Below are 19,687 nucleotides of genomic sequence, written 5' to 3' on the forward strand. Positions count from 1 at the left end.
GTCCATGACGGATGACACCGTCGCGAATGGCGTCATCCTGCTGTTATCCGGAGAATTCGCAGCATTTCATGAGGCCCGACGCCGGAGTGATTTGCGCCGTTTTTGCCGCCGGGTTCGGGCCATCGCGCCGATTCATGGAGAATCCCGCCCCTAATTTCAGACTCAGAATGGATTGTCTGCAAAATGGAACAACAACATGAAGTGACATGCCATAACTTGTAAATATTCCTCCCAAGGTAGTATTACGCTATGAATGGGAGTAACACACAAATTATAATTTGCTCCTTATCATTAACAGAAGCGGGGCAGCACAGTGGCGCAGTGGTGCCGTGCTAACCACTGGCGCAGTGGTTAGCACGGCTGCCTCAAAGTGCCGAGATATCAGGTTCGATCCTGGCTCTGGGCCACTGTCCGTGTGGAATTTGCACATTCTCCCCGTGTTTACGTGGGTTTCACCCCTACAACCCAAAAATGTGCAGGGTAGGGGGATTGGCCATGCTAAATTGCCCCTCAATTGAAAAAAATGAATTTATTAAGATTTAAAAAAAAGATAATTAACTGAAGCATAACGAAACCTTCAATAAAGCAATACCTGGCTTGCATCGGCAATGATAAAATTACTATTCCTTAATGTGTGCTTGATGTTTCACAGGACACAATCTAACAATATTTTCATGCAGGTAATTTACTTAGCAGACCTACAGGGAAATTGTATGCAAGATCCTGTAGCATTTATAAATCTCCTGTTGAACTGGATATTCTTTTTATTTATAAGTTTAGATTACCCAATTCATTTTTTTCCAATTAAGGGGCAATTTAGCATGGCCAATCCACCTACCCTGTACATCTTTGGGTTGTGGGGGGCAAAACCCACGCAGTCAAGGGGAGAATGTGCAAACTCCTCACGGGCAGTGACCCAGAGCCGGGATCGAACCTGGGACCTCGGTGACATGAGGCAGCAGTGCTAACAACTGCACCACAGTGCTGCCCTGAATTGGATATGCAGAGTAAATCCTCCATTCAAGATTGTTGGGAGACAGGATGCAACCAACTAATAGCAAAGCAGTTAGTCTAACATCTGTCATTGGGAAAATGTTGGAACCGATTATTAAGAATGTAATAATACCTGGAAATTCAGAAAATCATAATAGAGTCAAGCAGCGTCAACATTATTTCATGAAAGGGAAATTTATTAGAGTTAGTTGAAGATATAACAAGCAGGGTGGATAATGGGAAGCCAGCGGATGTAATATTTGAATTTCCAAAAGTCATTCAAAATGGTGCAACATAGATGGTAGGAGTCCATAGTGTTCTAGGTAATAAACCAGCAGGGATAGAGGATTTGCTAACCAACAGGTAAAATAATCTGGATAAATGGGTCTTTTTCAGGTTGTTTAACTGTAACTAATGAGGTGCCAACCTTTTATAATCTATATGAATTACTTGAATGAAGGAACAAACTGTAATGTAGCCGAATTTGATAATGATACTGTTACAACACCCTGAGCAAGTGTGCAGTCAATTCCAACCCCATTGATCCCCGAGTCACAACACAAACGAATTAACCAATAATTCTTTGAAAAATTCACAAAGTCTTTGGCCTTTGGCTGCCCAATAGTTAGTCACCAAGTTTGTAAGTTGAAACACAATTGCTAGTTATTTATACCAAGAAATATCATGAAATATGCAGTAAATATAACTGGTTAATGACAAATTGATACTTATAACCCACTTTAACTGTCCCACCCTCTATCCACATACACAAGACAGACAAATACAGAGGGGTGGAAAGGGGTGAAAAATTAGGATGAAAGTCAAAAGATATGAGTCTTTTCTTCGGATGGTGGTTCTGTCATCCATTTTCTCCACAGGAAGCTTGTTGGTTAAAGTCTCTGGTTTTCAGCCAGTAATGGTATTGTAAAATCATTCATTCAGTGTCTCAGTAATTTAACAAAATGCAGTACTCACAGACAGCAGGCTGGGCCTTCAGCTTGAGTTCCGCATTCAGGCCTATATCTTTCTGGAGAGACAATTTATTTCACATCAAATCTTACTTCTAGCTCGTGGTTTGACTTCAGGCCTCTACAGTCTCAATAAAATGGCACCCAGACTTGCTGGAGAGAATGAAACCAAACTGGAACCACAGGACTCTGAAAAACATTCCAGTGGAATCAGGTCCAATCACCGCCGGTTACTGGGCAGAGCACAGCCTATTGGGCCAATTAACTGGCCAACAGCCAAATCAATCAAACCGAGCCCTAGCCAATCTCTGTCATTGGTGCTGGTCAGTCTACAACTCCAGAATGAACCAGCAAAGACTAGCACACTGATTTTTCCTGCTGCTAAAATCCTCTGCTTGAACTAAAGGCACAGACCACTGCTTCCTTCTGCTTGAATTAAAGATACAGGCTGCCTTAAAGACAAATGAATCATCAATGGATCAAAAATGTAACAGCAAAAATAAAAGTAAGAGGGCAGCACAGTGGCGCAGTGGGTTAGCCCTGTTGCCTCACGGCGCCAAGGTTCCAGGTTCGATCCTGGCTCTGGGTCACTGTCCATGTGGAGTTTGCACATTCTCCCCGTGTTTGTGTGGGTTTTGCCCCCACAACCCAAAGATGTGCAGGCTAGGTGGATTGGCCACGCTAAATTGCCCCTTAATTGGAAAAAATGAATTGGGTACTCTAAATTTAAAAAATAAATAAAAGGGGCAATAAGGGAACAGACAGGGAAAAAACAGGAAGGACCCTTACAAGACTAAGAGAGACAGGAAAGCAAGTTGCAGGAGGGCACAAATAATCCAGATAGGTTGAATGAATTGGTATTAAAATAATAGTTCAATGGAGAATGCTGTGGTATTGGGTTATCTTGTCCACAAATCACAATGGCGCTGTAGCACGGCGTGGTAGCATAGTGGTTAGCACTGTTGCTTCACAGCGCCAGGGTCCCAGGTTCAATTCCCGGCTTGGGTCACTGTCTGTGTGGAGTCTGCACGTTCTTCCCGTGTCTGCATGGGTTTCTTCCGGGCGCTCCGGTTTCCTCCCACAAGTCCCGAACGATGTGCTTGTTAGGTCATTTGGACATTCTGAATTCTCCCTCTGTGTATCCGAACAGGCGCCGGAATGTGGCGACTTGGGGCTTTTCCCAGTAGCGTCATTGCAGTGTTGATGTAAGCCTACTTGTAACAATAAAGATTATTATTATTAAATGTTAGCATGCAGGTACAGAAAGCAATTTGGAAGGCAAATGGAATGTTGGCCTTTATTTCAAGCAGGTTGGAATCTAAAGTTGGGAGTCTTGTTACAACTGTACATCATGTAGATGAGACCACACTTAAAGCACTGCAACAGTTTTGATCTCCTTATCTAAGGAGGGATGTGCTTGTTTCAGAGAAATTTCACCAGGTTGATCCCCGGATGGAATGGTTGTTTTATGCAGAAAGGTTGAACAAATCGGCCTTATACTCGATGGAGTTCGGAGTAATGAGAGGTGATCTTATTGAATCATATACAATTCTGAGGGGACTTGACAGGGTAGACGCTGAGAGGGTTAAGTCAAGAATATAGAAATTAGGGGCACCATTTCAAAATAAGGGAGTCTCCCATTTTCAACAGAGGAGGAGGAATTTGTTCTCGCGGAGGCTTGTTAATTTTTGAAATCCTCTATGGCAGAGAGGGGTTTGCCATGCTGTTGAATATATTCAAGCTTGAGTTAGATTGATTTTTCATCTGAAATGGGGTCAAGGGTTATGGGGGTACCGGCAGGAAAATGGAGTTAAGACCATGATCACATTACTTATGTTCTCATTCCTTGGCTGTAGCCATTCAATGTGGGCGTGTCCCTGGCTATGCCTGTGTTTCTGGGAAATAATTATCAATTTGAATGGCTTGCAAATGCAAATTCCCTATTCAAAAGTTGTAGTGCAGCTTAAATGGTCTTCGATGGCCTGTGATATAGAGTGTCTGCCTGAACGACAAACAAAACGCTGTTTCCTTTCTGGCTCAGGGTAGATTCAACCCTCCTGCACATTTGCAGATTTGAATTCCTGTTGATGACACCGACCCTCTAAAAGAGCGCCCTGCCCTGCTAGAAACATCAAGTTAAGAAAAGACGTTTACAGCGTGTGGCCAACAAAGTCCCGCCTTATTGACCATCACTTTTCAGAAACCCAGCAATCAGCGAATGGCATATTTACATCTCTTTGCGCGCAGAGGAAGTAGATCATTTGGATTTAATAGTGCCCGCGGAGAAAGAATCAGTTGGGGGCTGAACGGGACTGAAAATACTTGTTTCTTTTGTTGATCATTCCCAATTTCCCCGGCCATTTGAGCAACGGTCAGATGAGCAGCGCGAATCGAAGTACAAAGCGGAGTTGGCATTGTAGTGAATCTCAGTGAACGTCAGCACAGTGAGCGGCCAGCCCCAAGGTTTGAATGGGAACATTGTCAGGCTGCTGCTGGCTCGCCTGGTAAACGACTGAAGCTCGGTAAGCGTCTCCCTCTTTTAGCTTCAATTGTGGACGCTTTCTGTCCCCTTTTCGCCGCGCTGTACCTGGCGGAGAGCTGCAGAGCAAAAGGCTGCACAGTGTGAAGCTGACAGAAAGAATCCCCAGTGAAATTGCTGGGGAGGACATTCCCTCGCCCCTCTCGATCTCCACTGGCATTGCATGGTCACTTTCCCCAACAGTTCCATCCCCCTCACCCCCTTCTTTCTTCCCATAAGGTAAAGTCGACAGAGTCCCAGATGACCATAGGCTGCTTCCAACTTTGAAGGGTGATTCAACCTGAGGATCACCATACCTCAGGCGAAGTCAAGAGAACCAGTAGTCCAGCGAACTGAGCTATTCGCCCCCTCTTTAATTTAACCATTGTCTTGCTCTCCACATCTCTTTGTTTCCATCATTAGTTATTTGTTCAGCCTCTGTCTCGGATATTTTACCTTCTTGAGTGCTGACTGCTGCTTTATGATTCTAACTCTCTTCAGCAATCTTGAGGTGCTTGATCCCCCAAGTATCCAATTTATTCATAACATTTGACATGCTTTTTTTTTGCAAAAGTATATTTTATTCACAAAATATCTGAAAGAACATGACACACATTTCCAAATGTCCATCTCACAAAGTGCATTAATATTCAGATTCTCTACACACATCATGTTTCACTCCTGAGGTGCTTCAATACAGTCAAAGAAACATTACAGACGTTTCAAGACAGTCACTACACAAAGTGCAATAATATTCAGGTTCTCTACATACATCATGTTGTACTTCAGAGGTGCTTCAATACAGTCAAAGAAACATTACAGACATTTCAAGATGGCCATTACAAATGGTGCATAGGTATTTAAGTTGTCTACATAGATCGAAGTACACTTTGAGGTGCTTCAATATAATTCTGATCACTGTGTACGTTCAATGTGAATCATTGTCGGCTTGGGGCCCGGGGCAGAGGCACCTGCAGTATATGGATGTGTGTTGAATGCATATCTATGCACATCTATAGACACACATTAATAAAAAGACAGTAAAAATGCACACACACTAACCATAATTATACACACTTCTAATGCACGTACCATAATACACGCTAATATTCCAATATAATCCGAAAACCTGCTTCAAAGTGAACCATAGCAGGTTGTGAGGCATCATGGGGTTTATGGCTAATGGACTTGGCATTTGCGAAACCTTGTTAGTTCCCACGGATAGACATGGGAATGGCTTATACAGTGGATGTCCCTCATCAGCAACTGCCTCTGGGGAATACTGCTTGTAGCATAGAACCAGAGAACCGAAGGACAGTCGATCGGCCGGGGGGGGGGGGGGGGGGTCCACCTGTTGTTGGGCAGCTCCATGTTGCCTGGCAACCCATAATTGTTATTGTGTTGTATCCAGCCAACATGGTAGCTGTTTCCATAACCGTATAAAATGATTATGATTTCGTATGTCCAGTGGACAGACGCTTGGTATTCTCAGTGGACTGCTCCCGGCTAGCATAATAAACCATTTGACGTTGAAGCATACCTGAGTGCTGAATTATTCTTCTGGATTCATTCCCGCCAACAGTCATTATCCAATTCCACTCCCCTCATTATGGCTGAAGGTCTTAGACAGTGACCTTCTCCCACTGTGCCACTGCTGCAGCTGCCCCAACTTTAGTGAATCCCTCAGCACGTAGTCCTAGGCTTTGCATTGCACTGATCTACAACACTTGGGGGCAACTCTTCACACTTGAAGACCAACAAGTTTCGGGCAGACCAAAGATCATCTTTCATTGAGTTGAATATCCTGCAGCAACAGCTGATGTTTGATCGATGTGTCCCCCTGGGAACAGCCCTCAGAGTCCAGAGTCACAGAGCTGCTCAGGATGAACGTCAACATAAATCACCTCATCTCTCTCAAGACCTTCTTTGCAAAGGTGGATTCCATGAGGAGGTGGACAACAGTCCCTTCCCCAGCACAGACACTCAAGGGCAATGTGTGGATGGGGTGAGACTTGGGACGTGTAGGAAGGATCTGACGGGGAAGACCTTTCTCACCACCAACCAAACTAGGTCATAGTGCTTGTTTGAAAGTTTTGGTATGAGGCATTCTGCCAAATAACCTTGACAGTCTACTCAGGGAACCATCAGACAGGATCCAACATCTCCTGTTCCCAAAGGCCCTCTAGGATGTTATGTGTAGACCTCTGCCTGATGGACTTGTGATCAAAGGTTTTTTTTTGGATAACTTTGTTTGTGAGGGGCAGGTGGTACGGCATAGACTAGCTACCCAGATTTACATGGCGCTTCAAATTCATCATAAAGTGTAAAACAGATCTGTCAGTACACTATGTGGCACTCTGAGGTGAATCTGTATTTTTCACAGATGCAATTATAGGTCCTCCTGAGAATATTCCTGCTGTGTCAATCAAGCATCCTGGAGAAGTTTTACACAGTTTCAGCCCTTAGGTCTAGGTCTTCCAGTGCAAAGCGTTGTCTCAACTTGAGTGTTGCAGACTGGCACATTCCAAGGTCCAGGACTACGTACTGAGGGATGCACTAAAACTTGAGGCAGCTGCCACAGAGGTGCAATGGGGAAAGGTCACTGTCTCAGGCCTTTCCGAGGATCTGGAAATTGTGTAAAACCCTGAGGCTGGAAGACTCACATTGAATTTATTCAGTAAATATACATTTCACAATTGCATTGAAGCACTTCAGGCTGCAACATGGTTCACACAGTAAATCTGAATTTCATTGCATTTCTGTGAAGGGCAATTTTGAAAAGATTTGTGATGTTCTTTTACATTTTTGCAGAAAATAAAGTGTAATTTTGCAAACAAACATGCTTCCAACTACTCGCTACACTTTTCATGGGAGAATCTTTCCCCATTGAGCCTTTGCAATGGTTGCCCTAGGTTTTAGAGCATCCCTCAGCATGTTGTCTCCATGTGCATCTTGGAATGTGCCAGTCTGCACTCAGAGCTGTTCTTTGCACTGAAAGACCAGCAAGTTTCAGGAAGACTGAAGAGTGTCTTTTACCAAACTGACGGTTCTTCTGCAGAGTTGTTGTTGACTTACATTCTCCAGAGCACAGAGAATGCACCCAATTACAGAGCTTCTCAGGATAAAACTCAACATAAAACAATGCATCTCAAACCACGGGCGAAATTCTCCGTGGACCGACGTGACGCCCATTTCCGGCGGGGAAAAGCGGTGCGGATGACTCTGGCGTCCGGGCCTTCTTTTAAGCCGGTAATCTCCGTTCCCGAAAGGGCCAGCAGCGGACTGACGCGATACGCGTCAGTTTCACCAGCTGCGGAAGTGGCGAGTCCCGGCGTTTGTGTGGTGGGGAGAGAGAGACCCGGCGTTGTTGGGGGGGAGAGACACGGCGTTGTTGTTGGGGGGGGGGGGAGGAAGAGAGACCTGCCGTTGTTTGGGGGGGAGGAAGAGAGACCCGGCGTTGTTTGGGGGGGGGGAGAGGAAGAGAGACCCGGCGTTGTTTGGGGGGGGGAGGAAGAGAGACCCGGCGTTTGGGGGGGGGAGGAAGAGAGACCCGGCGTTTGGGGGGGGGAGGAAGAGAGACCCGGCGTTGTTTGGGGGGGGGAGGAAGAGAGACCCGGCGTTGTTTTGGGGGGTGGGGAGTGAGGAAGAGAGACCCGGCGTTGTTGGGGGGGAGAGGACACGGCGTTGTTGTTGGGGGGGGGGAGGAAGAGAGACCCGGCGTTGTTTGTGGGGGGGGGGGGAGGAAGAGAGACCCGGCGTTGTTTGGGGGGGGGGAGGAAGAGAGACCCGGCGTTGTTTGGGGGGGGTGAGGAAGAGAGACCCGGCGTTGTTTTGGGGGGTGGGGAGTGAGGAAGAGAGACCCGGCGTTTGGGGAGGGGGGAGGAAGAGGGACCCGGCGTTGGGGGGCGTGGAGGAGGAAGAGAGACCCGGCGTTGGGGGGGGGGGGGGAGGAGGAGGAGAGAGACCCGGCGTTGGGGGGGGGGGGGGAGGAGGAGGAAGAGAGACCCGGCGTTGGGGGGGGGAGGAAGAGAGACCCGGCGTTGGGGGGGGGGGGGAGGAGAGGGGGAGAGGGAGGGAGGGAGGGGGGCGGTTGCGGCGTTGAGTTGAGAGGAGAGGGGAGAAGGGGGTTACCTGCGTTGAGAGGAGGGGGGGGAGGGGGTTACGGCGTTGAGTTGAGAGGAGAGGGGAGAAGGGGGTTACCTGCGTTGAGAGGAGAGGGGGGGGGTACCGGCGTTGAGAGAGGGGGGGGGCGGCGTTGGAGCGGGTAGGGGTGGTGGGGAGGGGGGTAGGGGTGGTGAGGGGGGTAGGGGCGTTGGAGGGAGGTGGGGTGGTGAGGGGGGGGTGGTTGGGGTAGGGGGCAGCGGCGTGCAGAGGGGGGGGGCGACGGTGCGCTGGCCCCGGGCATCCGTCGCCCTCCCCTCTCTGCACGCCGCTGCCCCCAACTCCCCCCACCACCCCTACCCCCTCCAACGCCCCTACCCTCCCCACCACCCCTACCCCCCGCCCCACCACCCCTACCCCCCCCAACGACGCAACCCCCCCAACCCCCCCAACGCCACAACCCCCCCCTCCCAACGCCGCAATCCCCCCAACGCCGCAACCCCCCCCAACGCCGCAACCCCCCCCGCAACCCCCCCGCACTCGCAACCCCCCCCCGCACTCGCAATCCCCCCGCACTCGCAACCCCCCCCGCACTCGCAACCCCCCCCCGCACTCGCAACCCCCCCCCGCACTCGCAACCCCCCCGCACTCGCAACCCCCCCCGCACTCGCAACCCCCCCTGCACTCGCAACCCCCCCGCACTCGCAACCCCCCCCGTACTCGCAACCCCCCCCTGCACTCGCAACCACCCCTGCACTCGCAACCCCCCCCGCACTCGCAACCCCCCCCCCGCACTCGCAACCCCCCCCCCGCACTCGCAATCCCCCCCCCGCACTCGCAATCCCCCCCGCACTCGCAACCACCCCCCACTCGCAACCCCCCCCGCACTCGCAACCCCCCCCCGCACTCGCAACCCCCCCCACTCGCAACCCCCCCCCCCCCCACTCGCAACCCCCCCACTCGCCCTCGGACACTGAACGGCGTCAACCATCATCAATGGTTGACGCCGTTTTAAAGCTACTCTGTTTTTCGCCGACGTGACCCGTGGCCACGTCGGCGGGACTTCGGCCCATCCGGGCCGGAGATTTGGTGAAAGAAAAATATAATTAAAATCGCCGGCGCCAGCTGTTTTCAGAGGCTGCCGGCGGGATTTGCACAACGGCAGTTTTTGGCCGGTCGGAGAATAAAAAAACCCGGCGGGAGCGGGATTAACGCCGCTGCTGGCCGATTCTCCGACCCTGCGTGGGGTCGGAGAATTTCGCCCCAGATGTGTATTGCAAAGGCACATCCCAGAAGCAATCTCTGGGTAGACTTTTATTTTGGGTATATCAACACGCAAATAGTCTGGCGAATGTTGCATATTAATATAAACATGTTCTGCTGAGTTCTGTTTAAATTGTCACTATGAGATGCTTTTCTTTGTAGGTTTAAGTCAAATATCAAAAAAAAGGATGGTTTTCTATTTGCTGCTCTCCCTTTGGATTCAGGCAATGTGCGTTGTTGACCTTCTGTGAATAATGTGTCTTTCAATTTAAGTGCTCCACAAATGGCACCTTAAAAAGGCGCATTAACAAATCCTTAAATTGGCACAGTTACAGCTCATACATAATTCTCTTTCTGATCTGACCTGCATGCAACCAAATAAAGCTACATGCCCTGTGGACTTCGCTTTGCAGGTACATTGAAAATGCCCATAAAAATAACCTGTCCATACATGTTTATTTGATGAAATGTGCATGCTCAGGTGTGTTGGAGGAAATAAAAGAACTGAGTCTTTAGAGATTGTATCTCTAAAGACAGTCCAAAGACATGCAGGTTAGGTGGATTGGCCATGATAAATTGCCCTTAGTGACCAAAAAGGTTAGGAGGGGTTATTGGGTTACGGGGATAATGAGGGCTTCGGTGTGTTGGTGCAGACTCGATGGGCTGAATGGCCTCCTTCTGCAATGTATGTTCTAAGTTCTATGTTCTATGTATTGAACTTCACCAAAATGGCTTTTATTCAACGTGCCTGAGGGAGAGCAGACCTCGGAGCTGTAATTCCAGCTTGCTTCTGAGCTATACTGCTTCTCAAAGATTCTTGCACATTCTTATACCCTTTTTTGCGTTTCAAAGCGTTACATTTAAATTTGATTATCATATTATTACTTTGAATTTGTTACAATTCTGTTTTTATCGTATTTGATCCAGTGTCCTGTGTGCTTTAACTTTAATAGTTTTCTGGACATAGCCTATCTACCTGTTTACAATATCAAAGCGCTGTGTTTGTCAAGCCGATTTCAATGGTGTGTTGATTGTCATCATTAATTGTCCCCATTTCCCTGATACTTGATTAGTGTCCAACGGCACAGTGGCTCCTCTAGATATTGTGGAGTATCGTTAAGTGGTATTGATTCTCTTACTGTTACTATAACAAGAAATATCTCTCCTGGGGTGCAACTGTGTTAGTGCTGTCTGGGTTGTGGTAATTTGTTGTGCCTGTCCACAGTGAGTGTGAATACTACAGTTGGGCTGACTGACCCTTTCCATTCATTCCTCTCCTGCTGCAGTCCATACTCCCTGCATTTGACCTACTGCAGGTGTATGCAAAACATTCCATATAAGATTTAACATAAACAAAGAGCTGCTTAAAATTGCAAGGGCGAAAATGAACTCTGAAAAGTGACATCCAAAAAGAAAACGTCAGTATTTCAGCCATTTGATCAGATTTGTAGAGGGCAAAGTGGAGGGCAGCAGAAAGAGGGCTTGATCTAGTCATAGTTGGATGATGTATATTGCAGTGAAGATGCATGACGTGGAGTAGCTACAAGCAGCAGCAACAGAAATACGGAGGCATTAAGAGTCAACCAGGGGGGGATGGAGAAGGTGTCATTTGTAGGTCACGCTGCATTGGTGTGACATGCTTCTAAAAGGAACATTTCCTAATCAGTGGGTTTTCATAAAAATCTAAGAGTTTTCATGGTCATATTTCTGGCGCTGGCCAGCTGAATTGTGTTCCGCACATCCCCATGGTGTGTCCCTGGGTTTCTAGTCCAGTACTATTGTCAGATGGGTGCCACACACTTTCAAGTTCCTGATGTACAAATTATTTTTCTTCCATTTTTAATATTAACCAGTTTTTAAAAAGTATATGGGTTATGCTCATGTTAAGAGTGAAAGAGAAAGAAAATGAGTTTATTCTGTGTAATGCGCCAATGTTAATGCAATATATGGGGGCATGGTAGCAAAGTGGTTAGCACTGTTGTTTCACAGCGCCAGGGACCCAGGTTCGATTCCCGACTTGGGTCCTTGTCTGTACGGAGTCTGCACGTTCTCCCCATATGCATGTGTGTTTCCTCCGGTTGCTCCGGTTTCCTCCCACAAGTCCCAAAAGATGTGTTTGTTAAGTAATTTGGACATTCTGAATTCTCCATCTGTGTACCCGAACAGACGCCGGAGTGTGGCGACAAGGGGATTTTCACAGTAACTTCATTGCAGTGTAATATAAGCCTACTTGTGACATGAAGATTATTATTATAAATTCAGCAATAGAGCATCCAAAGTTTTTGGGAGAGATAGGATTTAGTGGATAGGGTAAATTGGGAGAAACTATTACTGCTGGTTGGGGAATTTAGAATTGGGTCATGGTCAAAAAAATATACAGTGTGCAATTAAGTTACATTTCTTCACAAAGTTTGGTCAGTGTTTGAAACACTCTTTCACAAATGTCAATTGATACTCGATCAATAGTAAATTTTAAAACTGAGATTGATATATTTTTGTTCGCCAAAGGTATTAATTATTTAAGGATATAGGACAAAGGAGCTAGATCACAGATCAACCATGATCATATTGAATGGTGGAAAAGACTCATCAATATAAATGGCTTACTCTCACTAGCATTGTGTCAATATAATCTAACTTTTTAAATTATTCATTTTTTTAAAAATTGATTGCACACTTAAGAGCAAGCAATCTTACAAGATACTCTCCTACTTGGCTATAGCTGTGTTACGATCCTTATAGAGACTGATAATTTTCACAAAGAAATTAACATTTTCAGTGGTCAACTTAAAGGAATTGCACGACAAGTTATAAGACTTTTATTGCAACAAACACAATAAAAGCAAACATGGCCAAACACTATTTTGTCGACACTTACACACTAAACCATAGAAAAACTGTCTTGTTAATGCTTTAATGTGACTGGAAATCTCCCTCTCTCATTATAATTTACTCTTTCCTTCAAGTAGACACTCTACTCTCCCAGAACTTGTCCAAAGTGATTCTTAGCTCCTAAGGGCTTGTTTCACTTCTTTCCCTTTTCCAGCTGGATAACGTATAATTCCTAAACAAGGCTGAATGGTCAGGGTGACCCTGGAGATTCCTCCCTTTAGCCAAAACTATGCAAATCTTCCAATATTATTTAAAACCTCATGAACTAGATCTTTTCAATCCACATTTGTTTACTGCTGAACAACTGAAACTTGTTGCCTCTAACCATCACTCTCTTTTCGATTCTGACAGGCTGACCTTGTATTTGAGGTTCAATGGTATTTTTAAAAAACACCCTGTAAGCCAATCCTTCAGTGGCTTACTATGGACTCTTGCCCTCTCAAAGCCCAGCTCCATGGTTATGTGAATCACATAGGTCTCGTATCCAGGTAAAAATGCTAATTAGCTATCCTTTAAACTCCCTCTTGATTCTATATTGATAGTTTAAAATATGACCATTTATAAACCAGATATTCTTTGCACTTCCATGCGACTTTGGAAACTAACAGGTGCCTTAGTCATTGTTTACAGACATGAACACCCAAGACATCCAGGTTAACTGTCAGCAGAATTCAGAACAGGTCACATTCAAGCCTGCGTTCATTTTCCTCAAATTAAAAACATAATAATCATATAAAATCTCACATTGGTTTTCAGGGTATTAGCCAGGTTTTACTAGTTTGAGTGCCTGAAGAACAGTGTTAACTGCTCCCTTCTTATACATTATGGGTAGTTGTGCCCCATTTGCTTGCTCCCACATTTTGGAATGTAAAACATAATGCTGAACCTAGATCTTGCTGTCTCTCCTGCTTACTCTATTAATTTCAGGTTCTCTTTCAGACATTTCTTTGGCTAAAATCTTACTGGTCTCTTCATGTCTGCCACTGCAGCTCTGAGTTCATTATGCACATATGTCCGTAAAACATCTTGGGACTTATTGCAAGGCCCAGATAAGTGCAAAGTGTTGTAGTTTCATTAGCAGAAAGTTAAGAAATGAGAATGTGTTAACTAATGTGACATTCTGTTGTACAGACCAACAGGGTGATGTATTTTCTTTTTTTGGCCTTGAATGTGTTCAGTTGGGCACTGGTCTTGGTCTTGACATTCTTGGGGATTGGATTGGGGTGGGTTTTGTGAGAATCAGTCAGCGCTCCAATTGTGTCCATTGATCACTGTCAGGACCTGGTCATGCATGGATAATTGGCGATAGAGCAATCTGGCTCCGTTGCAGAGTCCTGTGGTTGTACAGCCCAGCAGCATTTGCTGTTGAGGCTTCTAGATGCAGAATGGCTATTTTAGATGAGGGAGCTGTGAAACCATACTTCAAAACGTCATGATCTTTTTATAAATGTGAAAAGCGTTGGAGGGTGTTTTACAAAATAAATGATAAATCCGGTTTTGACTGAAAACCGGCGTGTTTCTCCCAAGAAACACAGCCAGGTTTTCTGTCCAGATCTTCTGACACTTTCCCGAAAAAAATCGGTCACTGTGTTTTGCGTCACCACTCTGCTGGGGCACCACCTCATAGAGCCAGCAAGCCCAGCCACACAGAGATCGAGGCGTCGTCTTTAAAGGGTGCCTGATCTGCGATAGAAATATACCCTCCCACCCTGCTTTGGCCATGGAGGACACACCCTTCCACAAGCTTCGAGATGACCCTTGCCACCGCAGAAGTATCGGGGGGGGGGGGAGGGGGGGGCGTTATTGCCACCCCCCATGTTTTCTCTGGAGCACACCCCTTTCCCTCCCCACCACACATAAAGGGATACCCTCCTCCCCTATGGAGAAAGGTTTGCCCTCTCCGAGTGCCGCTGTGAGTGTGTCTTTGTCCCTGTCACTTTCCCCCGGCACGGTCCCCTAGCACTGTCCTGTCTCAGTGCCCCCAGCACTGCTCCTGCCAGGGGACACTGCCCAGCCTTGACCTCAACCCTGGGGTCTCTAGGAGCCTATGCATTCCCGGTCAGGGCCACATGCCCATGTGATGTCATGCCACCGGTCATGCCATGGGGGTGGGGGTGGGGGAGACATCACACGACACTGGAATGAAATGAAATGAAAATCGCTTATTGTCACAAGTAGGCTTCAATGAAGTTACTGTGAAAAGCCCCTAGTCGCCACGTTCTGCCGCCTGTTCGGGGAGGCTGTTATGGGAATTGAACCGTGTTGCTGGCCTGCCTTGGTCTGCTTTAATAGCCAGATTTGAATATGTTTAAACTAATGAATATCAAGGGCTTTAACCTGATCACGTCACTGGTGGGTGACCGGGGAGATCTTATTCTGAGATCCTGCCGGCGAAAATCCCGGTATGACCCTCTCCCAAAAGTTGGCGCTCATAACGGATTGCACACACGTCGAACAGGCCGGAAAAATCGCGCCCATTTTCTTTGATGGGAATAAGAGTCACCACTTTAATAAAAAGACAAAACAAACTAGAGAGAATTGGCTTATTGCCACTTGCTGCTCATAACATCCTGTTTTCTCAATTTTTACGGCGCTGAAAGCAATTACTGATTTGGTGGTATTCCTCGAGTTGATGAATAAAGTGCTTTGTGCATTGATATAATTTTTGTGAATCTATATATCCTTCTGTGTTATTTACGGACATGGGCGAAGTTCATTGCTTCCATTTTCTCTTTGTTCACTCACCCTGCTTTCTGGCTCACTCTCTCCTGTTATTAAGCCTCCTTTCATTTCATATTTTTAAGGCTGAGATAGACTGATTTTTGACCTCTTCGGGAATCAAGGAACATTGGGAGCTAGAGGGAAAGTGTTGAACTGAAGATTAGCCTTGATCGCATTGAATGGTGGAGCAGATTCGAAAGGAATGCTGCTCCTATTTATTATATTACTATGTCGTCCTCTCTCAAGCACACTATCCTTCCAAAGTCCCACTGCAATAGCACAGTATCCTTTAACCTTCCTGTTCTCCTGTTACAATCAATGACTTGACACTTCCTGAGGTAGACCTATAACATCCCTCTGTGCCTTTCAAAGCATTGACCCAGAATCTTAACAAGACAGCTATTGGTGCTTAGGTGTGGAAATCCTAGTTGCCCCATCCTACGTGCTTGCTGACCATAACACCGAGTGTCCAGACTGGTATAAATTTCGGCAACCTTCTCTCCATCCAAAGCATACATCCCTCTCCAGTACTGACACCATGAACCTAACCTATGGATCAGCATGTTGAGTCATTAAGGCATGGGATCAGACCATTCAGCCTTTTGAGTCCCTTCCGGCTCTCTGTAGAGTAATCCAGTCAGCCCCATTGCCCCGCTGTATCCTTTTAGCCCTGTACATTTATTTACCACAAGTGTCCCACCAATTCCCTTTTCATAGAGTCACAGAGGAGTCATGTCCTGCTGTAGTTGCTTCGGATTGTGAGTGTCGATGATTGAGCGATGATGGGTGTGGCACATGGAGCACTGTGAGCTGCTGGTGGAGCAGTGGAGAGGAGATGTCATTTGAAGCCTCATTCATTGGCCTTGACCACCTACATTGAGCATTTTTTACAAGCACTGCACTCAGTTCCTATGAGCCAGTCTCTGGGACCGAACTCTGTGACCACCTGCTGCCTTTGCCTTCTCAGAGGGTACCTTGTGGGCTTCCAGATCCCTATAGAAATATAGCATCTTTTCTAGGCCCCCACTTTGATCACTGAAGCTTCCAGCATTATGTCAGAAAGGCTGGATGCCCTCTCTCTTGCATGTTGTGCGTTCTCTTCCAGGTATGAGTTCGATGAAACAGTTTCAGAGCTCCTGTTGCGTAAGTGCTGCACCCCTTTAAAGGGTAAAGCTGCCTTTACCTGGCAGACCAGCTGTGCTTGGCTGCACCCAGAAATCATTTAGATGAGGAGGGAGCACAAAGTTTGCATGCTGCATGTTTAACCTGCACCAAATGTGGGGCAATTGCGGTCCCTGTGCTTGAAAACCAGCCTTATTCAATTTTATTTTCAAACCATTTTTTAAAACTCTTATAAACTGATGACAAGAATTGACATTCGGAAACAATTATACCCTCGCTTGTCCCACCCTGGAACTTTGCATGTTTCAGTGCAGTTTTTTGCATAGTGCCTGAAGCTATGCAAGGTGAGTGATGCCCCACATTGCTTTACGTTTGGGTTTTGCAGACATTTTTGGGAACATTGATGTGATGCATCAGTTTTCCTTGATTGTGTGAAACACCAGAAACCACTTGAAAAAGGTACTCCCACGGAAAAATGTAGCCGTTGTATCTGCGTAATTTGTTCCAAACGATATGGCACACTGGGTTGTACTGCTGCCTCACAGCGCCAGGGACCCAGTTTCAATTCCGGCCTTGGGTGACTGTGTGGAGTTTGCACGTTCTCCCTGTGTCTGCGTGGGTTTCCTCCGGGTGCTGCAGTTCCCTCCCACAATCTAAAGATGTGCACATTAGCGCATTGGCCATGCTCAAATGCCCTTTAGTGTCCAAAGGTTAGGTAGCGTTGGAGGGATAGGGCCGGGGAGTGGGCCTGGGCAGAGCGACCTTTCGGAGGGACAATACAGACTTAGTGGGCCGGTGGTTTGATCGGTTTGAAGGTGAAGCTTTCAACTCCATATCCCGTTCAGGGATCACTCTTTAAAAGATAGGCAAGTTTCCAATTCAGTCAGAATTAGATGCTGACTATGATATTCAGTGGGTGGAAATGAGAGTTTCAAGGGACTTTCCACACTGTTGTGCAACTGGGTTAATTAAGTTCCCTTCTTGGTTCAAACTTTCAAGATGTATTTTTCCTTTTCCTAAAGGAAGTTTTGAAAAGTTATAATTTTTACTGAGTAATTTCTCAATTACAGTTCTGAGAATTATTGATATTTAATCGCAAAAATAGCACATGGAATCACTGATCAGTGGGAACTATTCATTAGTATGAGCAAGAAAGAGAATTGTGAAATAAATTCCAACAGCAGTTCAGTTATTTTTAAAACTGCTCTATTCATTCATAAACCCATAGATTGGCTCAAACATTCTCAGCTTCTGAGGGAGGCAGTATGGCACAGTATTGCTAGCTTGCAGCGCCAGGGTCTCGGGTTCAGTTCCGGCCTTGGGTCACTGTGTGGAGATTGCACTTTTTCCCTGTGTCTGCGTGGGTTTCCTCTGGGTGCTCCGGTTTCCTCCCACAGTCCAAAGATCTTGTTAAACAAGCCAGTAATGCCTAATTATTCAAATACATATGTCGCCTGGTGAGTTTCATTGACCTAATCAGTGAGTTTGACAATATGTGACAATACCTGACCTCCCTGCCCTGTCAGGAAACAAATTTCCTTTACCTCTGTTATGCAGTGAGCAGCTAATATTATTCATCTCCAGAATCTTCAAGTAGAATCATAGAATACTTATAGTGCAGAAGGAGGCCATTCAGCCCATGAGTCTGCACCGACAGTTTGAAAGAGCACCCTACCTAGGTCCACTCCCCTGCCCTATCCCCCTAACCCCACCTCACTTGCACATCTTTGGACTGTGGGAGGAAATTTGAGCACCAGGGGGAACCCACACAGACATGGGGAGAACATACAACCTCCACACAGTCACCCAAGGCCGGAATTGAATCAGGGTCCTGGCGCTGTGAGGCAGTAGCGTAACATTGTGCCACCATGCCACCAGCATAGACCATCATGTGTCTCCCACAAGGTTATTTATATATATATATATATATATACTGTACATATATTTTAATACCAATCCCACCGTCACACTTCAACTTGGAGTATTTATTTCTTCCACTGTGTTTTCACCTGACCCTCGCACATTCCTTTGGTACCCCTAGACATGACTGTTCCAACTCCATCTTCCCATCTCCAGAAACATGAGTGCATCTAAATCTTTGCTGCCCATATCCTATTCATCAATCACCCTGTTCTTGCTGACCTATATTGACTCCGGGTTAGACAATGCCTTGATTTTAAAATGATCATCCTTGTTTTCAAATCCGTCCATGGCATTACCTCCAACCCTCTATCTCCACAACCTCCTCGAGCACTGCAACTGTCGGAGATATCTGTGATCTTCCAGTTCTGGCATCTGCCTGCCCCCTATTCAACTGTCCAGGTTCTAACGTCTGGAATCCTCCCCATAAACTTCAGTCTCTGCTTTTTTTGTTCTTCCTTTAAGAAACTCCTTGAAACTTAACTCTTTCAGAACAGAACAGAACAGTACAGCACAGAACAGGCCCTTCGGCCCTCGATGATGTTGTGCCGAGCCATGATCACCCTACTCAAACCCACGTATCCACCCTATACCCGTAACCCAACAACCCCCCCTTAACCTTACTTTTTAGGACACTACGGGCAATTTAGCATGGCCAATCCACCTAACCCGCACATCTTTGGACTGTGGGAGGAAACCGGAGCACTCGGAGGAAACCCACGCACACACGGGGAGGACGTGCAGACTCCGCACAGACAGTGACCCAGCCAGGAATCGAACCTGGGACCCTGGAGCTGTGAAGCATTTATGCTAACCACCATGCTACCGTGCTGCTTCTTTCATCAAGCTTTTGGCGATAATTCCCAATATCTCCTTATATGGCTCAGTAATATTTGGTTTGATAATGTTTTTGTTAATTACTTTGGATTGTTTGAATGCATTTAAGGTTCGACCTAAATATATGGCATTGTTGCTATTTTTTGGTTTGCCGCATTTCAAAGTAACCTTCTGAACAGATTGCCCAGACACTATAGATGCCGGCTGACTACATTTGGAAATAAATCTTCTTCTGTTTATGAGCAGGAAAATATTTTGACTGTTGCAGTATGTGATTTCAATCAGTATTTGAACTATCACGATGTGGGTGTGTGGGACAGCTCTAGAGTAGTTATATTTGTTCCATCTATGC

The sequence above is a fragment of the Scyliorhinus canicula genome, chromosome 19 (genome assembly GCF_902713615.1).
Source record: "Scyliorhinus canicula chromosome 19, sScyCan1.1, whole genome shotgun sequence".
NCBI classification, from domain to species: Eukaryota; Metazoa; Chordata; class Chondrichthyes; order Carcharhiniformes; family Scyliorhinidae; genus Scyliorhinus; species Scyliorhinus canicula.